The 22,814-nt window shown below is 47.9% G+C and overlaps 1 protein-coding gene across 13 annotated transcripts in view; it reads right to left on the bottom strand.

The window, feature by feature from the left end:
- The window catches only part of LOC144951434 (uncharacterized), a 69,451-nt gene extending 47,019 nt beyond the window's left edge, over positions 1-22,432 (bottom strand). For 12 of the 13 annotated variants that reach the window (XM_078881680.1, XM_078881682.1, XM_078881688.1 and 9 more), the window contains exons 1-2: positions 22,327-22,432; positions 8,641-8,710 (exon numbers count right to left, since the gene is read on the bottom strand). The gene's annotated coding sequence lies outside the window, so the exon portion shown is untranslated. Of the gene's footprint in view, positions 1-8,633; positions 8,711-22,326 lie in introns of all 13 variants that reach the window. The other variant, XM_078881681.1, reaches the window with a different exon arrangement.
- Positions 22,433-22,814: the final 382 nt, after the last annotated feature.

The following is a 22,814-nucleotide window of genomic DNA, read 5'->3' as shown; positions in this document are numbered from 1 at the left end:
ATGCAGCAGCAGCAGATTAGGCTTGACAGAGGACTTTGTGATAGTTTTTCTGATTTCATGAGAGAGAGACACACACAGCAATTGACTACGTAGGCTCATTTGCACGTGTTGGGTAACTCACGTGAAACGGTGTCACGTGCAATGTCCGAGTCACACGCGCAGCTACGAAGACTCGTGCACACACAGTCGCACACAGACACGATCAGATGCAGACAAACATGTGCACACAAGATCAGAGTGAGACACACAGACACACACACACGCGTGCCTTTAATAGACTGTTGGGGCAAGTGGTGTTCGTTACTGCCTATGAAGGCTGGCATGGCCCATGAGGGGGTGAGCGGCCAGCACCATGTCTGACCCCCTTTGTCTCCCCAGTGCCGATGTGTACACACTGCACTGGGGACTCAATATTGGCCGAATGAACCTGGGGGCGGGGGGGGGTGGTGGGGGAGGGAAAAGCTCTGGGCCGGTTCAAACATCTGCCACCGTTATCGGTCGTGAACGGGAATGGAACTCGGGTTTGTCGCACAGCGCGCTAACCACTGCGCCACCGCTCCCCATACACTGTACTGCACGCGCACAAAACGACTCGTGCACGACACACGCGGTTAAAACCCCCGAGGAGTTATTTTTAGTTTGGCAACTGTGTCATCGCACAAGACACGAGCGCCCGCGCCAACAAAGGCGGGCGGCAGCGTGGACTCGGCAGCCTCCAGAAGCCCTGACCAGGTCATTAGCAATCAAATCACGGCCTGGTCCAGGGCGAACCGTTACAGGAGGGGCGGGCGGGGGGGGAGTGGGCGGGGGTAGCAAGCACCCGCTCGCACACAAAAAAACCAGATGGCGAAAATGTTGATAAACAAACCGCTGCGGACGCACGCGGCAACGGTTCCCGGTCAAGCGCAGGCGACACAAAGAGAGAGATCTCTCTCTCAGATCCAGCACTCATTCTCACTTCAGTCAATCGCTCGCTCGCTGGCGGTCAGCCCCCTCCGCACCACCCTTCTATTGCCGCCACGGCCGCCGTTGCTGTTCCCGTCAACTTCAACCCGTTGATTCCTCCGCCCGTTTTGAGGACTCCGTCTATCTACCAGACACGGACTGCCCCCCCCCCCCGTCTCATCCACCGCCACCAACCACCACCACACACGGTGTTCAACCACCACCACACACGGTGTTCAACCACCACCACACACGGTGTTCAACCACCACCACACACGGTGTTCAACCACCACCACACACGGTGTTCAACCACCACCACACACGGTGTTCAACCACCACCACACACGGTGTTCAACCACCACCACACACGGTGTTCAACCACCACCACACACGGTGTTCAACCACCACCACACACGGTGTTCAACCACCACCACAATGCAGCTCGTAAGAGCCCTCTCTCACAAAGGCTGTAGGGGCAAGTGCTGGTAGTGAGCACCTATGAAGGCCGGCACGGCATACGAGGGTGTGGGTGGCCAACACCACGCCCAGCCGCCTTTGTCTCCCCAATGACAATGTTTACACATCGCACCAGGTACTCATTTGAGGCTGAGTCGACCTAGGGGAGGCCCGGGACCGGTTAAGATAATCGTCACTGGTGTTGGCCGTGAGCGGGAATCGAACCCAGGTCGCCAGGTTCATAGCGCAGCGCGCTAACCGCTACACCACCGCTCCCCTTACTCACTCATCCACTCACTCACTCACACACTCACTCACACACTCACTCACACACTCACTCACACACCCGTCCACTCACTCACTGACCCACTCACTCACTGACCCACTCACTCACTGACCCACTCACTCGTCCACTAAAGTAGTCCTTGGGCCAGACCAGAAAACGTCAATGGTGCCATTTAATTTGTTACACCAACAAAAGTAAAAAAATACACGATAACCTTTCCAAATGAGCAGCTGTTTCAGGTTTCTCGCAGGAAACCTGTTTTTGCACCTATCACAATCACGCCTATTTGCCCGGACGTTACAAATAAAACATTCCAACACCTCTGCTGTTAATTAAGACAATACATTATTTACAAAATAGATGTTTGTTCCCAAGGCATGTATTTCATACATATTCTTGCATTTATTCGCGCTTGTTCCTCAATTCCAGTGACTTAGTGAAGTCTGGAATAGATTGGCACTGTCTGTTTCACTTCTGTTTCCAGCGGCTTGTTTGCCCATGATCATTTACTGGCAGGTGAGGCAAGTACCGGTGGTTCTGTATTATTTCTGATCAGTAAAGATATCTAAAGTGGTAACTTTACCCTCAGATTATTAGTTAAGGCCAGGTACTACAGGCAAATATAATGATTTTTGTTCAGTTAGTCAATTTTTATATTTATTTTTATATTTTGCTTCTATAAATTGTAAACTTTCAAAACATGCACACAATTGACTTAAAGCTTTCGTGACTGCAGGAATTCATATTCTTTGGGTCTTTCGCTAAAGCCAAGTAGATAGAAAAAAATAACAAAAATCTAAATCACGATGTTTCGATCGCAAAACAAGCAATCGTCTTCTTTTTTCACCCGAGGACGATTGCTTGTGTTGAAATCGAATCGTCGTGATTTAGATTTTTGTTATTTTTTCTATCTGCGTGGCTTTACCGAAAGACCCAAAGAATATGCAGACAATTATTGCCCATAACTTTGCTCTTGGTAATAATTGATGATTAAAATCGCAAAAACTAACTATTTATATTTTATAAAGAGTTCGTTTTTAAGATTTTACACGAACTTCACCAAGTAAACAAAGCCTTAAATGAGCGTTTTTTTTTGCATATTTCATCGCAATTTGTCTCCGCGTTTTAAGAAATAACCGAGTCGAATTGCATATCATTGAAACGCTTATTCTCTGGAGCAGATTCCTAGTTTAGTCAGATATGGCTATTTACTTTGCTGTCATGGCAATACGAGGGAGAACACAAGCAGAACTCTCAAATCTCATTGCTACGAGCATCACAATGCCAGAACTGGCATTGCGATGTTCTCAAAATGACATTTTGCATGCCGAGTTTGACAACTCATGTTTCGTAATAGGTAAAGCCACATATCTTCTTGGTTCTTTCAGTAAAGTCACGTAGAAGGAAAATAATGAAATAATAAAAAGAAAACATTTAATAATTCTCACGACGTTTCGGCCACAACGCAAGCAGCCGTCTTCAGGTGAAGAACAGGTCTGTCGAGAAGGCGGAGTCTGACTTCGACAGACCGAAACGTCGTGAGAATTATTTTATGTTTTATTTTTATTATTTTATTATTTTCCTTCTACGTGACTTTACCGAAAGAACCAAGAAGATGAATCCCTGCAGTCACGAAAGCTTTAAATCGAAATATAAAGCCACATAATTCTACATACTGCTTCCTACTTGGAATAGCTATAAATGTTCAGAGGGTTTTTTTTTATATCTTTTGTCATATTCATTTTACGTGGTATTATATCTAAAAAGTGTATTTAACATAATTAACTCAAAGAACAATATTTTGACAAAAGCCTCTGTAGATTACCAACCAATTAGTTATTGGTCACATTAAAACAAACCAAAAAGTTCTGATTTAATCTACTAAGTCAATATTGTGTTTTACGTAATATGCAAATTGGTGCATATTTAATGAGATGACACATAATATGCATCAATGAATGGGGGGAAATTCACAATACAAAAAAAGCTTATATTTTTGTGTATATTCATCTGGTAATTTATTCATTCTGATAAAAGGACAGGAATTTTTTTTTGCCTATTCACCTGTAGTACCTCCCCTGAATTTAGTTAAGATTAGTTAAGATGAATTTTACCCTTTATCAATGTTAGTTTTGCTTTTGGATTGTAACTCTCTTCTGCCGTCAATGTGTAACCAAAGTACAGTAAAACCTTGGATTGCGAGTAACTTGGTCTGCGAGTGTTTTGCAAGACGAGAACATTTTTTAAATAAATATTTATTTGATAAACGAGCGAGGTCTTGCAATACGAGTAGTACGTGTATACGCTTTGTCTGCCGAGCATCACGTGATCACAACTGATATACGAGTGCTTTGGATTACAACACACGTGTCCGGAACGAATTATGCTCGCAATCCAAGGTTTTACTGTACTGAGATTAATTCAGGTTTTGCATCAAAGTAATGAGGATTTCTGATTGTACTGCGTGGTGAACAAGCAAGGAAAAACCCACTACTAAAGCGACCATGGTTGGAGTGCATCATCCACTGCTCTGATGACACAGATAAGCTGGTGTCACCACAAAGTGCTGGAGAACTCTGCTCAGGGCAGCTCAGATACGAAATCATGCACCAGTTCTGGAACTGGCAGAAGACATTCCTGAGGGACAGATTCCAGAAATCTACTACCACAGAAAGCGTCACAGCATCTTCACTATGAAGAAAGTTCCTGATGGCATCCTTGCAAAAGAAAAGCAAAGTGCCAGTCAGTGGCTCTGCTGAAGAGAAATAATCTAAGAGGACGGCTCGACATGCCCCAAGTGCGTCTACTACTTATGACGCAGAGTGCATATTTAGTTAAAAAACCGACAAATATGCCACGGGAAAGAACACGAGAGAAGTGCTGGTACAGTGTCGAGAACTGCGAGCTGATGCAAAGATCAGGAGTGCAGCAACGAATACAACAGACAGCAGAATCCTTGCCATTGTGAGTAGAGACCTTGGAGCAGCTGAAGGGCACTACCACAGGGCATGCTATAGACTGTACACCAAAGAGGAGGTTTCCAAAGAAGAGGTTGCCAGCAGTGAAGATAATGATGCTGCAGCCCAGTACGAAGCTGCTGTGAATCAGTCATACAATGAGCTGTTCCTCTTCATCAGGATGGAGCGTTTTGGCAATCCTCAAGTGATGACAATGACTGATCTCACTTCTAGACTGGTTGCGTCAATGAACTTCCTGGGCATTGTCCGAGTCAAGGAATCAACCAAGAAGCACAGAAGGCGAAAGCCTGAGAGTGCACTTGCTGGAGCCTTGCACATCTTCCCTGACGGGAAAGGAAAACTCCTCCTCTATCCAGATAACCTGCCCATGAAGGAACTTGCCAAAGAAAATCAGTCTCTCAAAAGTGGCGGTGCTCAAGATGTCATTAGCCAAAGCAGCCATCAAACTGAGAGAGGACATCAAAAGCACAGGATGTAGTTCTGAAGGCAGATAGAAACCTGTTCAGCCACATGATCCTGGTGGCTGAAAGCAGGAAGGTGAATATGAAGGATGTGTCTTCTTCTTGGTTCTTTCGTTAAAGTCACATAGAAGGGAAATAATAAAATAATAAAAATAAAACATACTAAAATACAATTCTCACGACGTTTCGGCCACAACGTGAGAATTATTTTATTATGTTTTATTTTTATTATTTAATTATTTCCCTTCTATGTGACTTTACCGAAAGAACCAAGAAGATGAATCTCTGCAGTCACGAAAGCTTTAAATCGATATGAAGGATGTCCTTGCCCACCCACTGGGCCCACTGCCATGGGCACTGGCAAATGCTGATGGGTCCCTACGAAAAACAAACAAGGCTGCACTTGCCAGAGGAGCTTGAAAAGAATGTGTCTCCTGCAGAAGACATCCCAACCCCATCTACTTCCATCGTTGATGGGATGAGCCTGGTCCAAACAATGAATGGCAACAAAACCTTCGCGCACAGGTGGCAGAGTCAGCCTTGACCCAGGTCCTCCACGAGGGGACACAGAGTGAGAGGATTGGTGTTGTTTATTATGTCTACCGACAGACTTTGATCAAAAGATGCTGATCGACTGAACCGGGTGCAGACACCGCTCTCCAGGACAAGAACCTCGCAGGGGGACACCACGTCCAGCAGCGGAGAAGACTCCTGTGCAGTCCCTCCAACAAGACCAGTCTCATCAAGTTTCTGGTGGAAGAGTGGAAACTCCCACGATACAGAGAGATTCTGCATGGTAAGGTGTTGCACGTGAAATGTGAGGAAACCTGCTACAAGTTGACAGACGATGAGTGTGAGGAAGTAGCAGAGCTGCACTACACCCATGAACAAGCTGATACACGTCTGCTCCTGCATGCATTGCATGCAGCAAATGTGGGCTCAAAGGCAGTTATCATCACAGCTGAGAACACTGATGTCATGGTGCTTTGTCTTGGCTTCCAGAAGGACATCACCTGTCCCATCTACCAGAAGTGTGGGACACAGAACCACACGCGTTCTGTCGATATCAGCAAACTGGCAAGGTCACTTGGAGACAGCAGCATCTGTGACAGCCTGATTGGCTGACACGCCTTCTTCACAGGCTGCGACACTGTCAGTGCATTCGCCGGTCGAGGGAAGCTGATCGCCCTGAAGATGGTGAGAAAGGACACTTCCTGCCAAGAGACTTTTAGTCGACTGGGGCAGTCATGGAATGTGAGTGATGAGCTGTTCCAGACAATTGAGCAGTTCACCTGTCGCATGAACGTTGCTAACAGCAGCACTGGTGAGGTGAACCAACTGCGCTACCAGCTCTTCTGCACCGAAAGGGGAGAAGTCGAGTCCAGCCAGCTGCCACCATGTAGAGACTGTCTCTTCGTGCATGTTCAACGAGCCAACTATCAGGCAGCAATCTGGAGGTGCTGTCTGCAGGCTAACCCTGTGGTGCCAAGCCCTACTTGAGTATGGATGGACAGACGATGATGGCAAGCCGGCCATTTACTGGGTGCGCTACCCCACCCGCACCAGTGGTCTTGCAACTGCTCGCATGCAAGTGTGTGCGTTCATGCAAAATGCCAAGCTGCACGTGCCTGTCAAACGGGCTGACATGCACAGACTGTGCAAGTTAGAGACCTGCAGTCACCAAAAACTGCAGGGTGATCCAGAACCTGACTTTGAACTCGGGGAGTCAGATGACGAGACAGATGAGTAGTCTGATGAGTGACACAGGGTGGTGATTCTGATGGTATTACTGTGGTGGTAGTAGTATCCATTGATGCAGTGTGGTGATTCTGGACTTGATTACCCTTGTTAACACCATCTAAGTACACCCAGAGCTTGATAACAATAATGTAACCTTCTTCACATATACCCATCACTAACGATATATATGAGATTACATGTTTCATTGACTAAGTATATGCGAATGTCAATGTTTGTAATATTCAAGTAGTTCCTTGCCTCACTATGATATTCCTTATCATCCGGTGTTTTCATTGTGTATTTAAACCAATAAATACCAGTTTGTGACCTAACTCACTATGGTCTAGGTCAGGGGTCGGCAACCTACGGCTCCGGAGCCGCATGCGGCTCTTTACGGGCTGCTTCTTGACGATATGTACGTGAGTACAGTATGTACTCAGATGCATTGCGGCTCTTGAAATACTGAATTTTGTACCGAATTGGAAAGAAATGGCTCTTCTTGTTATTTTGGTTGCCGACCCCTGGTCTAGGTAGTTTTTAAGTAACAATGCCCATTTCATCGTTCCGTACGCCTGTCATAGGGTATGGGTATAAAATTCATGGTAACTACAACTAAGTTACCACTCTGCAAAGGTTATCACATCAAGTTTTCAAGTTTCAAGTTGAATTTATTAGGTGTAGCCCTGTGAGCCATTCGGCTCTTGAATCGGGTGCAACCGCAACAAACAAAAAAACTAAAACATGAACAAGAAAACATCTTAAAGTGACTATGTGACTAAGTGCAAACAGAAAATCCAAGAAAAGACAGCAAAATATTGCAGAAAAAGCACCGTACACCAACACTGTGTGCAAAAATCCCAGTGGGATGCAAGTCAAACAACAACAACAACAACCGCAAGACAACTTAGATTAAGGCCATCAGTCTAACTCTGTGCTACAACAAACATATGTCCCACACACGTGGAGGATTACAAAAATCATTACGAGACGTTCCCACCTCAGTTGGTACAAATAAGTGACTTTTATTTGGTCTGGGCCAATGGACTAAAGCAAAAAGTCGCTTGCTCAAGTAACGTTGCTCATCGCCGCCGCTGTAATCTAGACAACGCCTTTCGAGTTGAATGTTCGGAGTTGTTCCCCTGCTTGAGGCGCCATCGCCAACAGCCGCCGTGAGTCCCGCGTCAACGCATCCCGTGCCCCGCGTGATCGAGTGACCAAGTGCCGAGGATCCCATGAGGATTTTCTGAACACACGAACGACGGCCGCCAGCGTCACCACTGGAAAGTGCCATGTGTGCGGGATCGCTACGGACCATCCGGGTCGCGCCGTGAGCGACGATGGCCCTGGCTACCAACCCGCACTATCTTCCACTATCTCCGCGGGCACACGAGAGTAAACATGCCAAGCCGCGTTACGCAAGACCAGTGGCTCCGGCGCACCGCACGCAGATACGCACCGCACACACGTTGGCGACCCACACAAACACTGACACACGCGCGTGTCTGTTAAGCTCCATCGGCTCGGTTGAAACGGCAATCCAACGTTCGACGATGCAAGGTGCAGCCCCTGCAAGTGCCCGCTCGCGCCAGCTGCTGGCGGAAGGGCCCTCCACCAGAGGGCCCTCTAAAGAGGGTGTTTGGTCTCCTCTTCTACACTGGCCCGACGTGTTGGAAGATGGAGGTGACAGACCCCCAATTTACCCTGCAGGTCGGGACCCCCCGCGACCTGCACCCCCCCCACCCAAGGACCCACCGGGCCCCCACTCACGTTGTACCTCGTGTGGTGTCGGTGTCGCTGCTCACGTGCGTCCTCGCGATGACGTCACAGGCGCTCGTTCGCCCTCCCTGCGAGAGAGACACACGCACAGTCAGCCACAAAGACAAAGATCCCCCCATGGCCTTCGCAGACTGATGGGGGCAAGGGCTGTTGGCGAGTAGCACCTGCGATTTTTACACATCGCAACCATGTGCTCATTCGAGGCCGAGTCGACCTTAGGGAGGCCCAGACCTCTTTTCCGATAATCGTCACTGATGTTGGCCGTGAGCAGGAATCAAACTCGGGTCACCTGGTTCATAGCGCTGCACTACCGCCCCCCACATGCACTCAGCCACACTCACACGCAGAATTATTTTATTATGTTTTATTTTTATTATTTTATTATTTCCATTCTACGTGACTTTACCGAAAGAACCAAGCAGAGGAGAATAGGTTTTACCCTTTCCGGCAATAAAACAGTTGTGTTAAGATGTTTAAACACCAAACTGAAACCTTTTGCAAGGAATCCTGTCTGCATTAACCACATGTACTTGTGGTGGACATGCAAACAAACAAAAAACATGCGCTGATAGTATCAGAGCATATTGGTGTTTTAACATCTTAACACAACTGTTTTATTATTGCCAAAAAGGGTAAAACCTATTCTTTTAAACTCACACGCAGTCAGCCACACAAACACACGCAGTCAGCCACACTCACATGCAGTCAGCCACATAAACACACAAGCAGTCAGCTACACTCACACAGTCAGCCAATCAAACAGCGGCACCACAAACTCTCACAGCAGCCGCGACATCACAAACCATGAGCGTGCGCATTACACGTGTCTTGCCCATGTTCGGATTTATTTGGAATTGGCGGCGATGGTGTCGGCGGCGATGGTGCCAGCATCGCCGGTGATGTTGCCACCACCAACACTGGCACCATCACCGCCTGCACGCGGAGCGGAGCGTCGGACATCGTGCCAAACAATACGCGGTACGCGACCCGTTCACGCAGCGGAGAGCTATGCATGGCACAACCGATTAGGGATGCTGCAAATCAGACGGAAATTACATTCACCTTTCTTGATATAAAATATTTTAAAATACATTTTTAAAAAACACGCTTTAATGAAATGTACTGTCCGAGCTGCCCCTGCCCCTGCCCCCTTCCCCCATCGCCCCTCCCCTCCTTCCACATCCACCGCCCCTTCGCGTGGCTCCGAGGCTTGCCGTGACGTGAGTTGAGCGTGGACAATTAGAGCCGTAAACGTGGACAATTAGAGCCATAAAGAGATTGATTTAAAATATATATTTTTAATGTTTAATGATAGAATGTAGTATTGTCATCAGTATGACATACCTATACCAAGTTTGCAGTCGATACGACATTGGGAAGACGGTAAAAAGTGAGTTACAAGATTTGAGGATACAACAACAGACAGTGAGTTAAATAAAAGCGTGTAAAATGTTAAAAAATATATATTTTATATTTTTGTATGATAGAATATAGTCTTGTCATCGGTATGACATACCTATAGCAAGTTTGCAGTCGATACATTGGGAATACGGTTGAAATTGAGTTACAAGATTTTAGGATACGACGCCACACAGAGTAAGTTAAATAAAAGCGTGTAAAATGTTTAAAAATAGATGTTTTGGATTTTGTATGATAGAATATAGTCTTGTCATCAGTATGACACAGGTATTTCAAGTGTGCAGTCGATAGCACATTGGGAAGTGGGTAAAATAAGAGTTACAAGATTTTTTTTTGGAGGCTACAACAGACGGAGTGAGTTAAATAAAAGCTTGTAAAAAATTAACCCGTAAAAACAAAGTTTTTCACTAAAAATCCTTTATATGCGTGGCGGCTAGAGTCCTCTCGTCCTCTGGCTTGAGATGGCTGCCACCTATGGGTCAGATGATTGCCTGCCACCATTAAGCAATTGGTAATTACATATAATTTTTCTTTCCTAAAAAGTGTAAAATTTAGGAAATGTTTTTTCACGAAAATGTATTGTCACGCACAACGAGTCTGTGTGCAAAATGTCAGCTCGATTGGATCATGGGAAGTTGGTAAAAAAACGACCGAAAGATTTGCACGGTCGTAAGCAAGCAAGTGAACTTAATATAAAGGATTTAAAAAGGGAGACACTCTCACTCGGAACATCGTGGGGCCCTCGGACCGAAGGACTCGACTCATCAACGCCGGCATGGGGGTGGCGATGGTGGTGCCAGTTCAGTTCCGTGCATGTGTCAAGACCATTGCCTCGTTTTATAAATAAGCCAGATTTTCTCAAACTCTGGGCAAATTATGCGCTTCAAATCGACGCTGCCGTTCGTGTCGTTAGGACGATTATGAAATGTCGACTGTGAGGTCGCCTAGTATGTGGAACTGCCCACAATGGTATCTGCAGCAGTAACACACAAAGATCTCCCCCCCCTAAAGGCTCAACAAACTGTTGGTGCAAGTGCTGTTCACGAGCACCTAAGAAGACCGGCACGGCACACAAGCGGGTGGCCAGCGCCACACACCCGACCACCTGTTTCCCAAGTGCTCATATCTACACGTACTCTCGGTGCTAATTTAAGGCCGAGTCGACCTAGCAGAGGCCCAGGGATGGTTTAAATATTCGCTGCTGTTGTGACCGGGAATCGAACTCGCGTCGCTGGATTCGTAGAGCAGTTGCCCTGACCACTGTGCCACCGCTTCGCACAGTAAGACACATGCACACGGAGATCCCCAATTTATATGCAAGCGGTAAAGGGGCAGCTCTGCAACTGCTTTGCTCGTGCCACTGCTGGCACAAGGGCCTCCACTATAGATGGGGCATTTGGTCTACTCTTCAGCGCTGACATTGTTGGAAGAAGTGGGAGTTACCCACACTTGATACCACCACACACGACCTGCCACAGACTGCGGTGAACCCATGTATACTGACCAGGGAGGACAGAGGTGGGAGGTTTGTAGAAATTTGCCGCCCCCCCACCCTCGTTTCGACCGACGATCTCTGGATAGCAGGTCCGGCGCGCCCGGTAAACGACGATGACCACACCAGCACCGTGGCGGCTTCAACCGATCGGTGTGCCGAGATTAATTTATTATGACCGCGCGCGTTCGACCCAGGAGAGCCTCGCTGAGTCTCAACATTCTTTGTCAGGAGGGTCCCGCGAAAGATGTCGCGGTCGGAGGCGATTCATTTCCCCCGTAGATTCACGACCAGCTAACTTGGGCTGACGTTTTCCAAACGTAGCAAATTTGGAGCTTGACGTCGGCACACACTGGCCCCGCTCGTGCCAACGGAAAACCACCAAAGACGGTCGCCGGCATGCGCTGCTTCTGCGGCCGTCTGGAACGCTCCTCTCCTTCCGATATCAGGAAGCCGGTGTGAGCTGTGCACTTTGTAAATCATCATCTAGATTGACAAAATCATGCTTTTGTGCGTTCGTTTGTTGTCTTTCCCCCGCACCTCCGATTAGTGCAGTTGGCTACGCACGGTGCGAAAGAAGTTCAACATACAACTCAACAAATTCACCAATAACACTGTGTGTGTGGCCTTTAAAAGAAAAGTAGTGTATCGTAGGCAACATTTCAGGCAATAGCCCTTCTTCACAGCACAGAGGCCAGAGGGGTCAAGTGGCTCAGAGGTTTGGAGTGGCTCTGCGGCGAAGAAGGTTCAGTGCACGAAACGTCAACTATTGTTTGTTTTAAGGCCTACACGCACGCACACACACACGCGCGGCATTGACACGGGTCGTCGTTTTTATAATTTGAGCTTGTGCACCACTGCCAACACAGAATCAAGAGTCTTTATTTATCTTTACTTGGCTGCATCGGCCGGACAATTTGTCAAAAGAAACCTCCTGCGAATGATGGCACGGGACCGTTGAACGGAGGCAAGGGGGGGGGGGAGTGCCAATCCACCAATCAGTCGCCTAAGATATACGGACACTTGCACACGGGGGGGTGGGCTGTGCCCCCCACAACTGAGGACACGCTCCTGCAGCAGCTGCATTCATTATAAAAACACGGGGGGGGCACCTCACCATCAAACATATTTTCGGTATGGAAGCCGCCCAATCAGCCCCCCCCCACCTCATCAGCCCCCCTCCCACCCATTCAAGACAATTGGTACCCACGCCGCCCCCCAAAACCAGCATCTCCCCTCCCACTGCCCCTCCCTCCCCGAAGTTACTAAGCCCACCAAACAGAGCGCTTGCTGTACCCGATATTATTCGTTGTAGCTTTTGTCAGTTTGGTGACGAACCCAGGATGGCCGGAATGAGACCGCTATCCAACACCCCCCACCCTCTCTCTCGTCGTGGTCTCTTGAGTTCTCTCTCCTGGCTCCACCAAAAAAAAAACCCTACGCGGACAGACATCACACGCGTAGGTCAGGCACGTCAGTCCACTGCTGGATGAACGCCTCCTCAAAGAGCTGGGTCTGTCGCGAGGCACATTCGACCACACTCCACGGTGGTTACTGCAGGTTGGGACACCGATTTATATCCAAAGTAGAAACCCCCCCCCCTTCTCTTAACGACGATAATTATTGATTCCACTCAACCGGTCATTAAGCGACTCGGTTGTAAAGCGAGTATAGGAAACACGTTCAAGGCTTAATTCGTTCCGATACCATCGAAAGTTGGCCCCTTTTTCAGCCAAAATACTTACTTTATATTTACACAATTGATATTATTCAATGCATTCATTAATATTTGCTGTATCTACAACAGCCCATCGTGAACAGGGGAATGGTTGGAAAGCGAACACATTGGAGTCTATGCAAGCACTACACTATACACTACAATATACACTACACTATACACTACAATATACACTACACATTGGGCTCTATGGGGGCCCATCGCTAAGCGATTAGTCGTTAACAGAGGTGGCCGTTGAGAGGGGTTCTGCTGTATATATTTTTTACATAGACACGTTACATTTTTGCACGGGATTATGATACCGTTGAGAACCCACTGAAATTAAACGACCCCAGTTAATAATTAATACCCAGCACAGCCGACTCTGGCTCAGCACAAGAGATCAATTCCTGGTCGGTGATCGACTCGGCCAATCATCACGACCATCCTTCTTGCGGTTGCTAAAACGGGAAGAGTTACTTCGACCCAAGTCAACAACGCTTGCGTTTACAGACAGACGCATGGCTTCCTGCCATAGCAACGTGGACTTTCCACCAACGATTCGAGGCTGCCAAGAAGCAGATGGGTGGGGGGATGTGGGTGGTTGGGGGGGCGGGATTATTACATTTGTCAATGCTACTTTTTTATGCCTGGCAGCAGATTTAATGGGCCACACCCTGCTGCAGATATATCTAGAGGAGTTGAAACCGGTCCAAGGTTTGCGTTCCGTTCATTGTGCAACATCACAAACTACTTTTATCCTGGCCCAAAGGTCCCAAACAACAATTGGTCCGCAAGAAACAGCACTATCGAAGGCGCAAATGGTAAAAGTCACCGTACTGAGCATTATGACAAATTTTTCTCGCCGTCTTGAAAACAAAAGTCCGGTAAGTGTGCGTGGGTTAGTGTGCACGCATTCGTCCGCGCGTGTGTATAAGTATGACGCGGTGCTGGCCACCCACCCCCTTCGTGTGCCGTGCCAGCCTTCATAGGTGCTCGCTAACCAGCACTTGCTCCTAGAGTCCGTTAAAGCTCCACGGGTGACCTTTGTCTTTGTGAGTATGTGTATGCTAGTGTGCGTGTGAGTACGTCTCTGCGTCCGGCGCGCGTAAGCAAGCGCCTTGTGCGCAAAGGCCGAACGTAACTTTATCGACACCGGGCACGAGTACGGTGGGCGGCGCTCTGCGGGGGCATCCTCCAATCCGGCGAGTCCGGTGATCCGTTTCCGAGTGGCACCGCTAGAGAGCCAGCAGCAGGACCGGCGGCGGGCTCCGGCGTCATCGCGTGCGCGCGCTTTAATCCGCCGGTGAGCCGGAGGCCCATTTCCGTTTCGTCGTTTCATTTACGCGGAGCAGAGGTCGCAAACGGGTTTTGATTCCTTACCCGTACCCGGCCGCACCAGGGTCGCAAACGGGTACCCGTACCCGGCCGTACCCGTACCCTACCTGTACCCGGCCGGGTACGGGTAGGGTACGGGTATCGGGTACCTGATTGCGACCTCTGGGATGAAGCCGTGTTGCAGGCGCGGGTGGGTTGATTCTAGGAACTTGAATTGTGAGAAGAGACAAGGCGTTGGGAAATGAGTGACAAACGGTGACTCACCAGTGACTCACGGCCTACCCGTACCCGGCCGCACCAGGGTCACAAACGGCTACCCGTATCCGTACCCGGCCGCACCAGGGTCGCAAACGGGTACCCGTACCCGGCCGGGTACGGGTAGCCGGGTATCGGGTAGGGTACGGGTATCGGGTACCCGGTTGCGACCTCTGACGCGGAGCCCGCCCGCAATTTACCGAGACGACGCTTCGACAAACTGCAATGGACAGCGGTCGGACACGTGGGGGGGCTCCTCGTCAACGCCAACAACATCGCGATGGCGGGGGGGGCCGGCACAACTCCGTGGCGGCCGTCAACGATTGTTGAACGGAGGGCAGCCTCCACCCCCGCTGCTCTAGCTTCACAATCCCCTTGGCACTTTACATTAATAATCGTCACCGCTTAGCCATGATCAATCCACTGCTGGATGAAAGCCCCCCCCCGCCCTCCCCCCCACGGCCGCTCGTCACCTCCTCTAGCACCGTCATGCAAAGCAACACGGGGCACTTGGGGACTGATTTTAGCACTCTCTCGGGTATCGCTCCACGCTGTGACTGTGGAATTATTATAATGAAGAGGCCTTTTTTTCAATCCACTACTGGAGGAGGACGCCTCCCCGTTGCCCGGGCGAGTCATCGTGGGTCCGGTGAATGTGGTGCCGAGGATCAGCTTGGACATCGCTCGCCACCGACGTTATCCGTGTCGGTAACGCAGATTAGTCCAGTGTGCAAACTACAGCACCACTACACCACAAAGACAAAGACCCCCGGTATAGCCTTCACAGTGTTGGGGCAAGTGCTGTTAGCGAGCGCCTATGAAGGTGAGGGGGTGGGGTGGCCAACACCACGCCCAGCCGCCTTTGTCTCCCCAGTGACGATGTTTACACACTGCACCAGGTACTCATTTGAGGCTGAGTCGACCTAGGGGAGGCCCATGACCGGTTCAGATAATCGTCACTGGTGTTGGCATGTGAGCGGGAATCGAACTCGGGTCGCCAGGTTCGTAGCACGCTAACCACTACGCTACTGCTCCCCCACTACACCACACATTCGTACATAAATACACATTGAAAAGGCACATACGTACTTGCATTACACACGCACTACAAAAACAAACACATACCAAACTTAACGTTCACACATATACACAAACGCAAATTACTTAAACATACACACACCCAAAGGCAAAAAAACAAGACTAAGATATCACGTGTTGTTGTTGTTGTCAGTTGTTGTTGTTGTTGTGTGCCGTGTACGTGTTGTTCCCTTGACGCACACACAATAACACGGGCAACAATAACAACAACACAACAGCCGCCATTCACAGCCCAGTGAGGCCGACGTCACCCCGCAGCGCTTGTGCCAGGCTGGGTGCACACACCACAAAAACATACGTCATGCACATGCAGTACTCGTTTCTAAATCACACACACACACTTCTATATTGTACACACACAACAGACACAATGAACACTCACACCACATGATTCGCATTATACTGTACACACCTTTACCACACACACACACCACATGTGAATGCACACACTACAAAAAAACATACGTTATACACATGCAGTACTCGTTTCTAAATCACACACACACACTTCTATATTGTACACAAACAGACACAATGAACACTCACACCACATGATTCGCATTATACGGTACACACCTTCACCACACACACACACACCACATGTGAATGCACACACCACAAAAAAACATACGTTATACACATGCAGTACTCGTTTCTAAATCACACACACACACTTCTATATTGTACACACACCACACACGCACATGTTACAATATACACATGCACACACATGCACTTATACTGTATACACACACAACGTACCACACACGCACATGCAATAAAGACAAATGTCCCACCCACCCGAATAGCCTACACAAACAGTTGGGGCAAGTGTTGTTAGCGAGCACCTACCGATACAGCAGGTCAGCATGGCGAACGAGCTAGCCAGGGTGACCAGCATCACACATTATAAACACGGACACACACACACACGTACACTACGCAACACAAAGGGAACACATACACCACACACACAAAACAAACACACAATCAAAATCATCAACATGCAAATTGGCCAAACATCATCCCAAGGGAGATGCAGGATGCTTTAAGAGATCGAGTCTTGAGACTCGATGAGATGTTTTCCCGAACAAATAAATGACATCATTATATATAAACCACACACACACGTGCACACACACACATGCACGCATGCACACACACTCGCCACACAATAGGCCTGGCGTTCATCACAGCGGCCCTTTGTTGCAAGAGACCCTCTGCTCCTGGTGCAGTTATTAAACTACAGACTGTGACTACACAAAGACAAAGATCCCCCCCAACACCACCACCGTGTAGCCTCAACAGACTGTCGGGGCAAGTGCTGTTAGCGAGCAGCACCTACGAAAGCCGGCACGGCACATGGTTGAGGTGTGGGGGTGGGCCAGCAACCACGCCCGACCGCCTTTGTCTCCCCCAGTGACGATGTTTACACACCGCACCCAGGCACACATTCTGAGGCCGAGTCGACCTAGGGGAGGCCCAGGACCGGTTCGAACATTCCCCAACGTTAGTGTTCGTGAGCATGAATCTTACTCGGGTGGCTGGGTTCGAGTGTCAAAAGCAACACTACCGCTTCCCACTCACATAATCTCTGGTGTGTGTGTGTTATTCCTACACACAGTCACACTGCAATTATGTATACAGTATACGTGTGTGGTTTTGTACAACACAATCATTACACAAACACGTGTACGAGTGTGGTTGTGTACACCACAATCATTGCACAAACACGTGTACAAGTGTGGCTGTGTATAAGAATGTATATGCACCACGTAAGTACACACAGTTATGGCCTTTGTGCGTGTGTGCGTACACAGTGTGTGGATATAGGAACAGCGTGTACATAAGTACTTTACGGTTCTGGCACTGGCTCGAATAAAATCTGCACAGCACACACACAACAGTCTCTCTCTACAGCACAGCAAACACATTACACACACTCACTAAAACACTACACTACACACACACACTAAAACATTACACTACACACACTCACTAAAACATTACACTACACACACTCACTAAAACATTACACTACACTCACTAAAACATTACACTACACTCACTCACTAACACATTACACTACACACACACTAACACATTACACTACACACACACACACTCACTAAAACATTACACTACACACACACTCACTAAACCATTACACTACACACACACTCACTAAACATTACACTACACACACACTCACTAAACCTTACACTACACACACACACTCACTAAACATTACACTACACACACACTCTCTAAAACATTACACTACACACACACTCACTAAAACACTACACACACACACTCACTAAAACATTACACTACACACACTCACTAAAACACTACACTACACACACTCACTAAAACATTACACTACACACACTCACTAAAACATTACACTACACACACGCTAAAACATTACACTACACACACACACTCACTAAAACATTACACACACTCACTAAAACATTACACACACACTCACTAAAACATTACACTACACACACGCTAAAATATAATACTACACACACACACTCACTAAAACATTACACTACACACACACACTCACTAAAACATTACACTACACACACACACTCACTAAAACATTACACTACACACACACACTCACTAAAACATTACACTACACACACACACTCACTAAAACACTACACTACACACACACACTCACTAAAACATTACAATACACACACACACTCACTAAAACATTACACTACACACACACACTCACTAAAACATTACACTACACACACACACTCACTAAAACATTACACTACACACACACACTCACTAAAACATTACACTACACACACACACTCACTAAAACATTACACTACACACACACACTCACTAAAACATTACAATACACACACACACTCACTAAAACATTACACTACACACACACACTCACTAAAACATTACACTACACTACACACTCACTAAAACATTACACTACACTACACACTCACTAAAACATCACACTACACTACACACTCACTAAAACATCACACTACACTACACACACTAAAACATCACACTACACACACACACTAAAACATTACACTACACACACACACTAAAACATTACACTACACACACACACTAAAACATTACACTACACACACACTACAACATTACACTACACACACTCACTAAAACATTACACTACACTACCCACACTAAAACATTACACTACACGCACACGCTCACTAAAACACTACACTACACACACACTCACTACAACATTACACTACACACACACACTAAAACATTACACTACACACACTAAAACATTACACTACACACACACACTAAAACATTACACTACACACACACTAAAACATTACACTACACGCACACTCACTACAACATTACACTACACACACTCACTCACTACAACATTACACTACACACACACTCACTCACTCACTAAAACATTACACTACACTCACTCACTAAAACATTACACTACACACACTCACTAAAACATTACACTACACACTCACTAAAATATTACACTACACACACACTCACTAAAATATTACACTACACACACACTCACTAAAATATTACACTACACACACACTACAACATTACACTACACACACACTACAACATTACACTACACACACACTCACTACAACATTACACTACACACACACTCACTACAACATTACACTACACACACACTCACTACAACATTACACTACACACACACACTCACTAAAACATTACACTACACACACACACTAAACACTACACTACACACACACTCACTAAAACACTACACTACACTGATTACAACATTACACTACACACACTCACTAAAACACTACACACACACACTCACTAACTCACTAAAACACTAAACACTCACGAAAACATTACACTACACACACTCACTAAAACACTACACACACACACTCACTAAAACATTACACTACACACACTCACGAAAACATTACACTACACACACTCACTAAAACACTAGACACACACACTCACTAAAACATTACACTACACACACACTCACTAAAACATTGCACTACACACACACTCACTAAAACATTACACTACACACACCACACACTAAAACACACTACACACACACTCACGACAACATTACACTACACACAACAACCACTCACGAGAAGAATACACTGCATACACCACACACTAAAACATCACAGCACATACACACTGCTACACACTACAGCGTTAACCCACACACTACGCCACACTAAGATACAACGAACACCATACACCAGACAGCACATCACAACCACGCACAAAAAACATTCCACACATCACACAACGTACAATATAAATATTACACACTTCGAAAAAATTGGCAAGCATAGTACAATATAACTACACACAACCACACTCACTAGAACATTACGGCATAACACACGGCACACACACACTAGACACACTAAAACTAAAAGTACGTAACACAATAAAACATCAGGACACTAAAACATTTCAACACGCATACCACAACATAACCCAAACGCAAAACTACAACCACCCGCACACACACTAAGCACCACATCCAACACAGCACACACACACAAAGAAATGATTGCCCGCCACAATCACACGTGTCCTCTCCTCCCTCCTCCTCCTGGAGTCCCACACCGGTCTCCCGCCGTGACCCACATCACTCACTCTCTCTCGCGCTCTCGCCTTCATAGTGGGGGGGGGGGGCAAATACATATCGAGCACATCCAACGTTCCCGCGGCGAGTCCGTGTACATCCCACATCAAATCCCATTCCGACCGCCCCACCACTACAAGCTCCGTCTCGCTGTTGTGGGTGGGCGCCACTTGGGAACGACCGTGAGAAGACGCACGCACGGAGATGACTGGATGAACAAAACCCCGGTGTCCACGTTACTGCGACGAGGCCGCGTACATCCTCCCGACCGCTCCCCGTGTCTCACTTGGGACACGGGAACTCGAGATCCATGGGGTTTGGTGGGGGCGAAACGGCCCGCCCGGGGGTTGGCACACCGTGACAAAGGCGGCCGGGTCTCCCGTTAACTCTGCCGATGATGGAGATAGCGATTATGATGGCGATTGAGGATTGTGATAATGATCGTGGTGGTGAAGATTGTGATAACGGTGGTGGTGGGTGGCCATGGTGGTAATGAAGATCGTGATTGTGATCATGGTGGCGATGATAACGAGGATAATGGTGGGAGTACGGGCATGTGAAGTTTGCGAGCATAATGGAGGCGTTGATGGCAATGATGATTGTGAGGGTAATGATGAGAAAGATAGGTGGTGGTTTTGAGGGTGATGATCGTGATTGACGATGAAGCCAGTGATGTTGATAATAATTGCGAGGATAGTAATGATGATTGTGACGACGATGATGGCGGTGCTTCACGATTTTGACGAGTACGGTGATGATTCATGTTGGAGATATGATTGTGTTCATGATGATGACGGCAGCAATAATGACGCTGATCGTGATGGAGATGATTATCTATGAGTGCGTTGATGTCTCTGATTACTTTCGTGATGACGTCGGTACTGTAATGACGCTGGATCGCCTTACTTCTGCGAATGATGCCGACTACAACGACAATGCTGCCGTTGCTGCCGAATATCATGCTTCTAAATCTGCTCAATGCTCCCAATGATGATGATGACGACGCTGGCGATGGTGTGGGTTAAGCTGCTGCCGATGATTAGGGTGATGCCGATTGTACTGCCGATGCTAATGCCATCGCAGTTTCCGCTTCTGTTGCTACTGTCGCTGCTACCGGATTCACGACAAATGCCACGAATTCTCCGTGCAAGAACCTCGCCCTCCCCAAAAAAAAAAATCTCCCTCGGGACCTTCCAACCCCACCCCCCCCTACACCGCCTCGCTCCGCCGGGCAAGGACGAGCCTTGAGCCGCGGGAAATCCAGCCTAGGCGGGGGGGCTCGAGCGGATTACCCGGGACACTAGGCCTCGACTCCCCAACAAACAACCGACGGTATTGACCGAAACACAGCAACGCCAACGACGGCGGTGGCAAATCCTCCGCCCTCGAATAAAACAACTCGCAATCCACAACACCTCCCCCCGCCGCCAGCCGAGTGGAAGTGAGATGAAGTTGGGAGAAGGGAAGAAGAGGAGGAGGAGACGGGCGGGCGGCCGACGCGGGCTCCGCGTGGCCCAGTGCGGACGGCGCTGAGGGGGGGGGGGGGTCCTCGAAACGCCGCGGCCACGGACAACCCAGGAATCCTCAGGGACCTGGCAAGAGATAGGGGGGGTAGCCGAAAGAGGAGTTGGGGGGGGGGGGCTTTCAACCGATAGCCCCGGGGACCCCCCCTTACCGGGCCGAGGGGACTGCCCGAAGCGCAGTCCAACACCACCGCTGCCGACACCGCCGCCACAGTCGCTCATGGCCGCGTCGCCTCCTACTCTTCCCCCCACCCCCAACTACCCCCACCCACTCCCGCCCGCTAAAGTGGTGACGTCACCGGAACTTCGATTCTGTGGATCGAGGGTTTTGTTATTTTGAAGGCGATTCCACGAACGTCTCTCTCCACCCCCCACCACTGTCCCCGAACACAAAAAACGCGCCGAGGTTCGATTCCCCGTGAATCGTTTTTGTTTTAAAAGATAAAAATAGAATCGAAGGGCGCGGTATGTTCGATTTTTTGTTTCAATTTTGGGGCATCGATTCGTCGTGGATTACACTATGTAACACGATGTTTGTTCCTGGGAACTAAGTGTTCTTTTTTTATTGTTTATGCCTCAAAAGTACAGAAAATGGCTATTATTCCCCACAAACTTTGCTTTTGTGACCAGGACTTTACGT

The sequence above is a fragment of the Lampetra fluviatilis genome, chromosome 62 (genome assembly GCF_964198595.1).
Source record: "Lampetra fluviatilis chromosome 62, kcLamFluv1.1, whole genome shotgun sequence".
Taxonomy (NCBI): domain Eukaryota; kingdom Metazoa; phylum Chordata; class Hyperoartia; order Petromyzontiformes; family Petromyzontidae; genus Lampetra; species Lampetra fluviatilis.
This window is presented reverse-complemented; position numbering and strand designations above follow the sequence as displayed.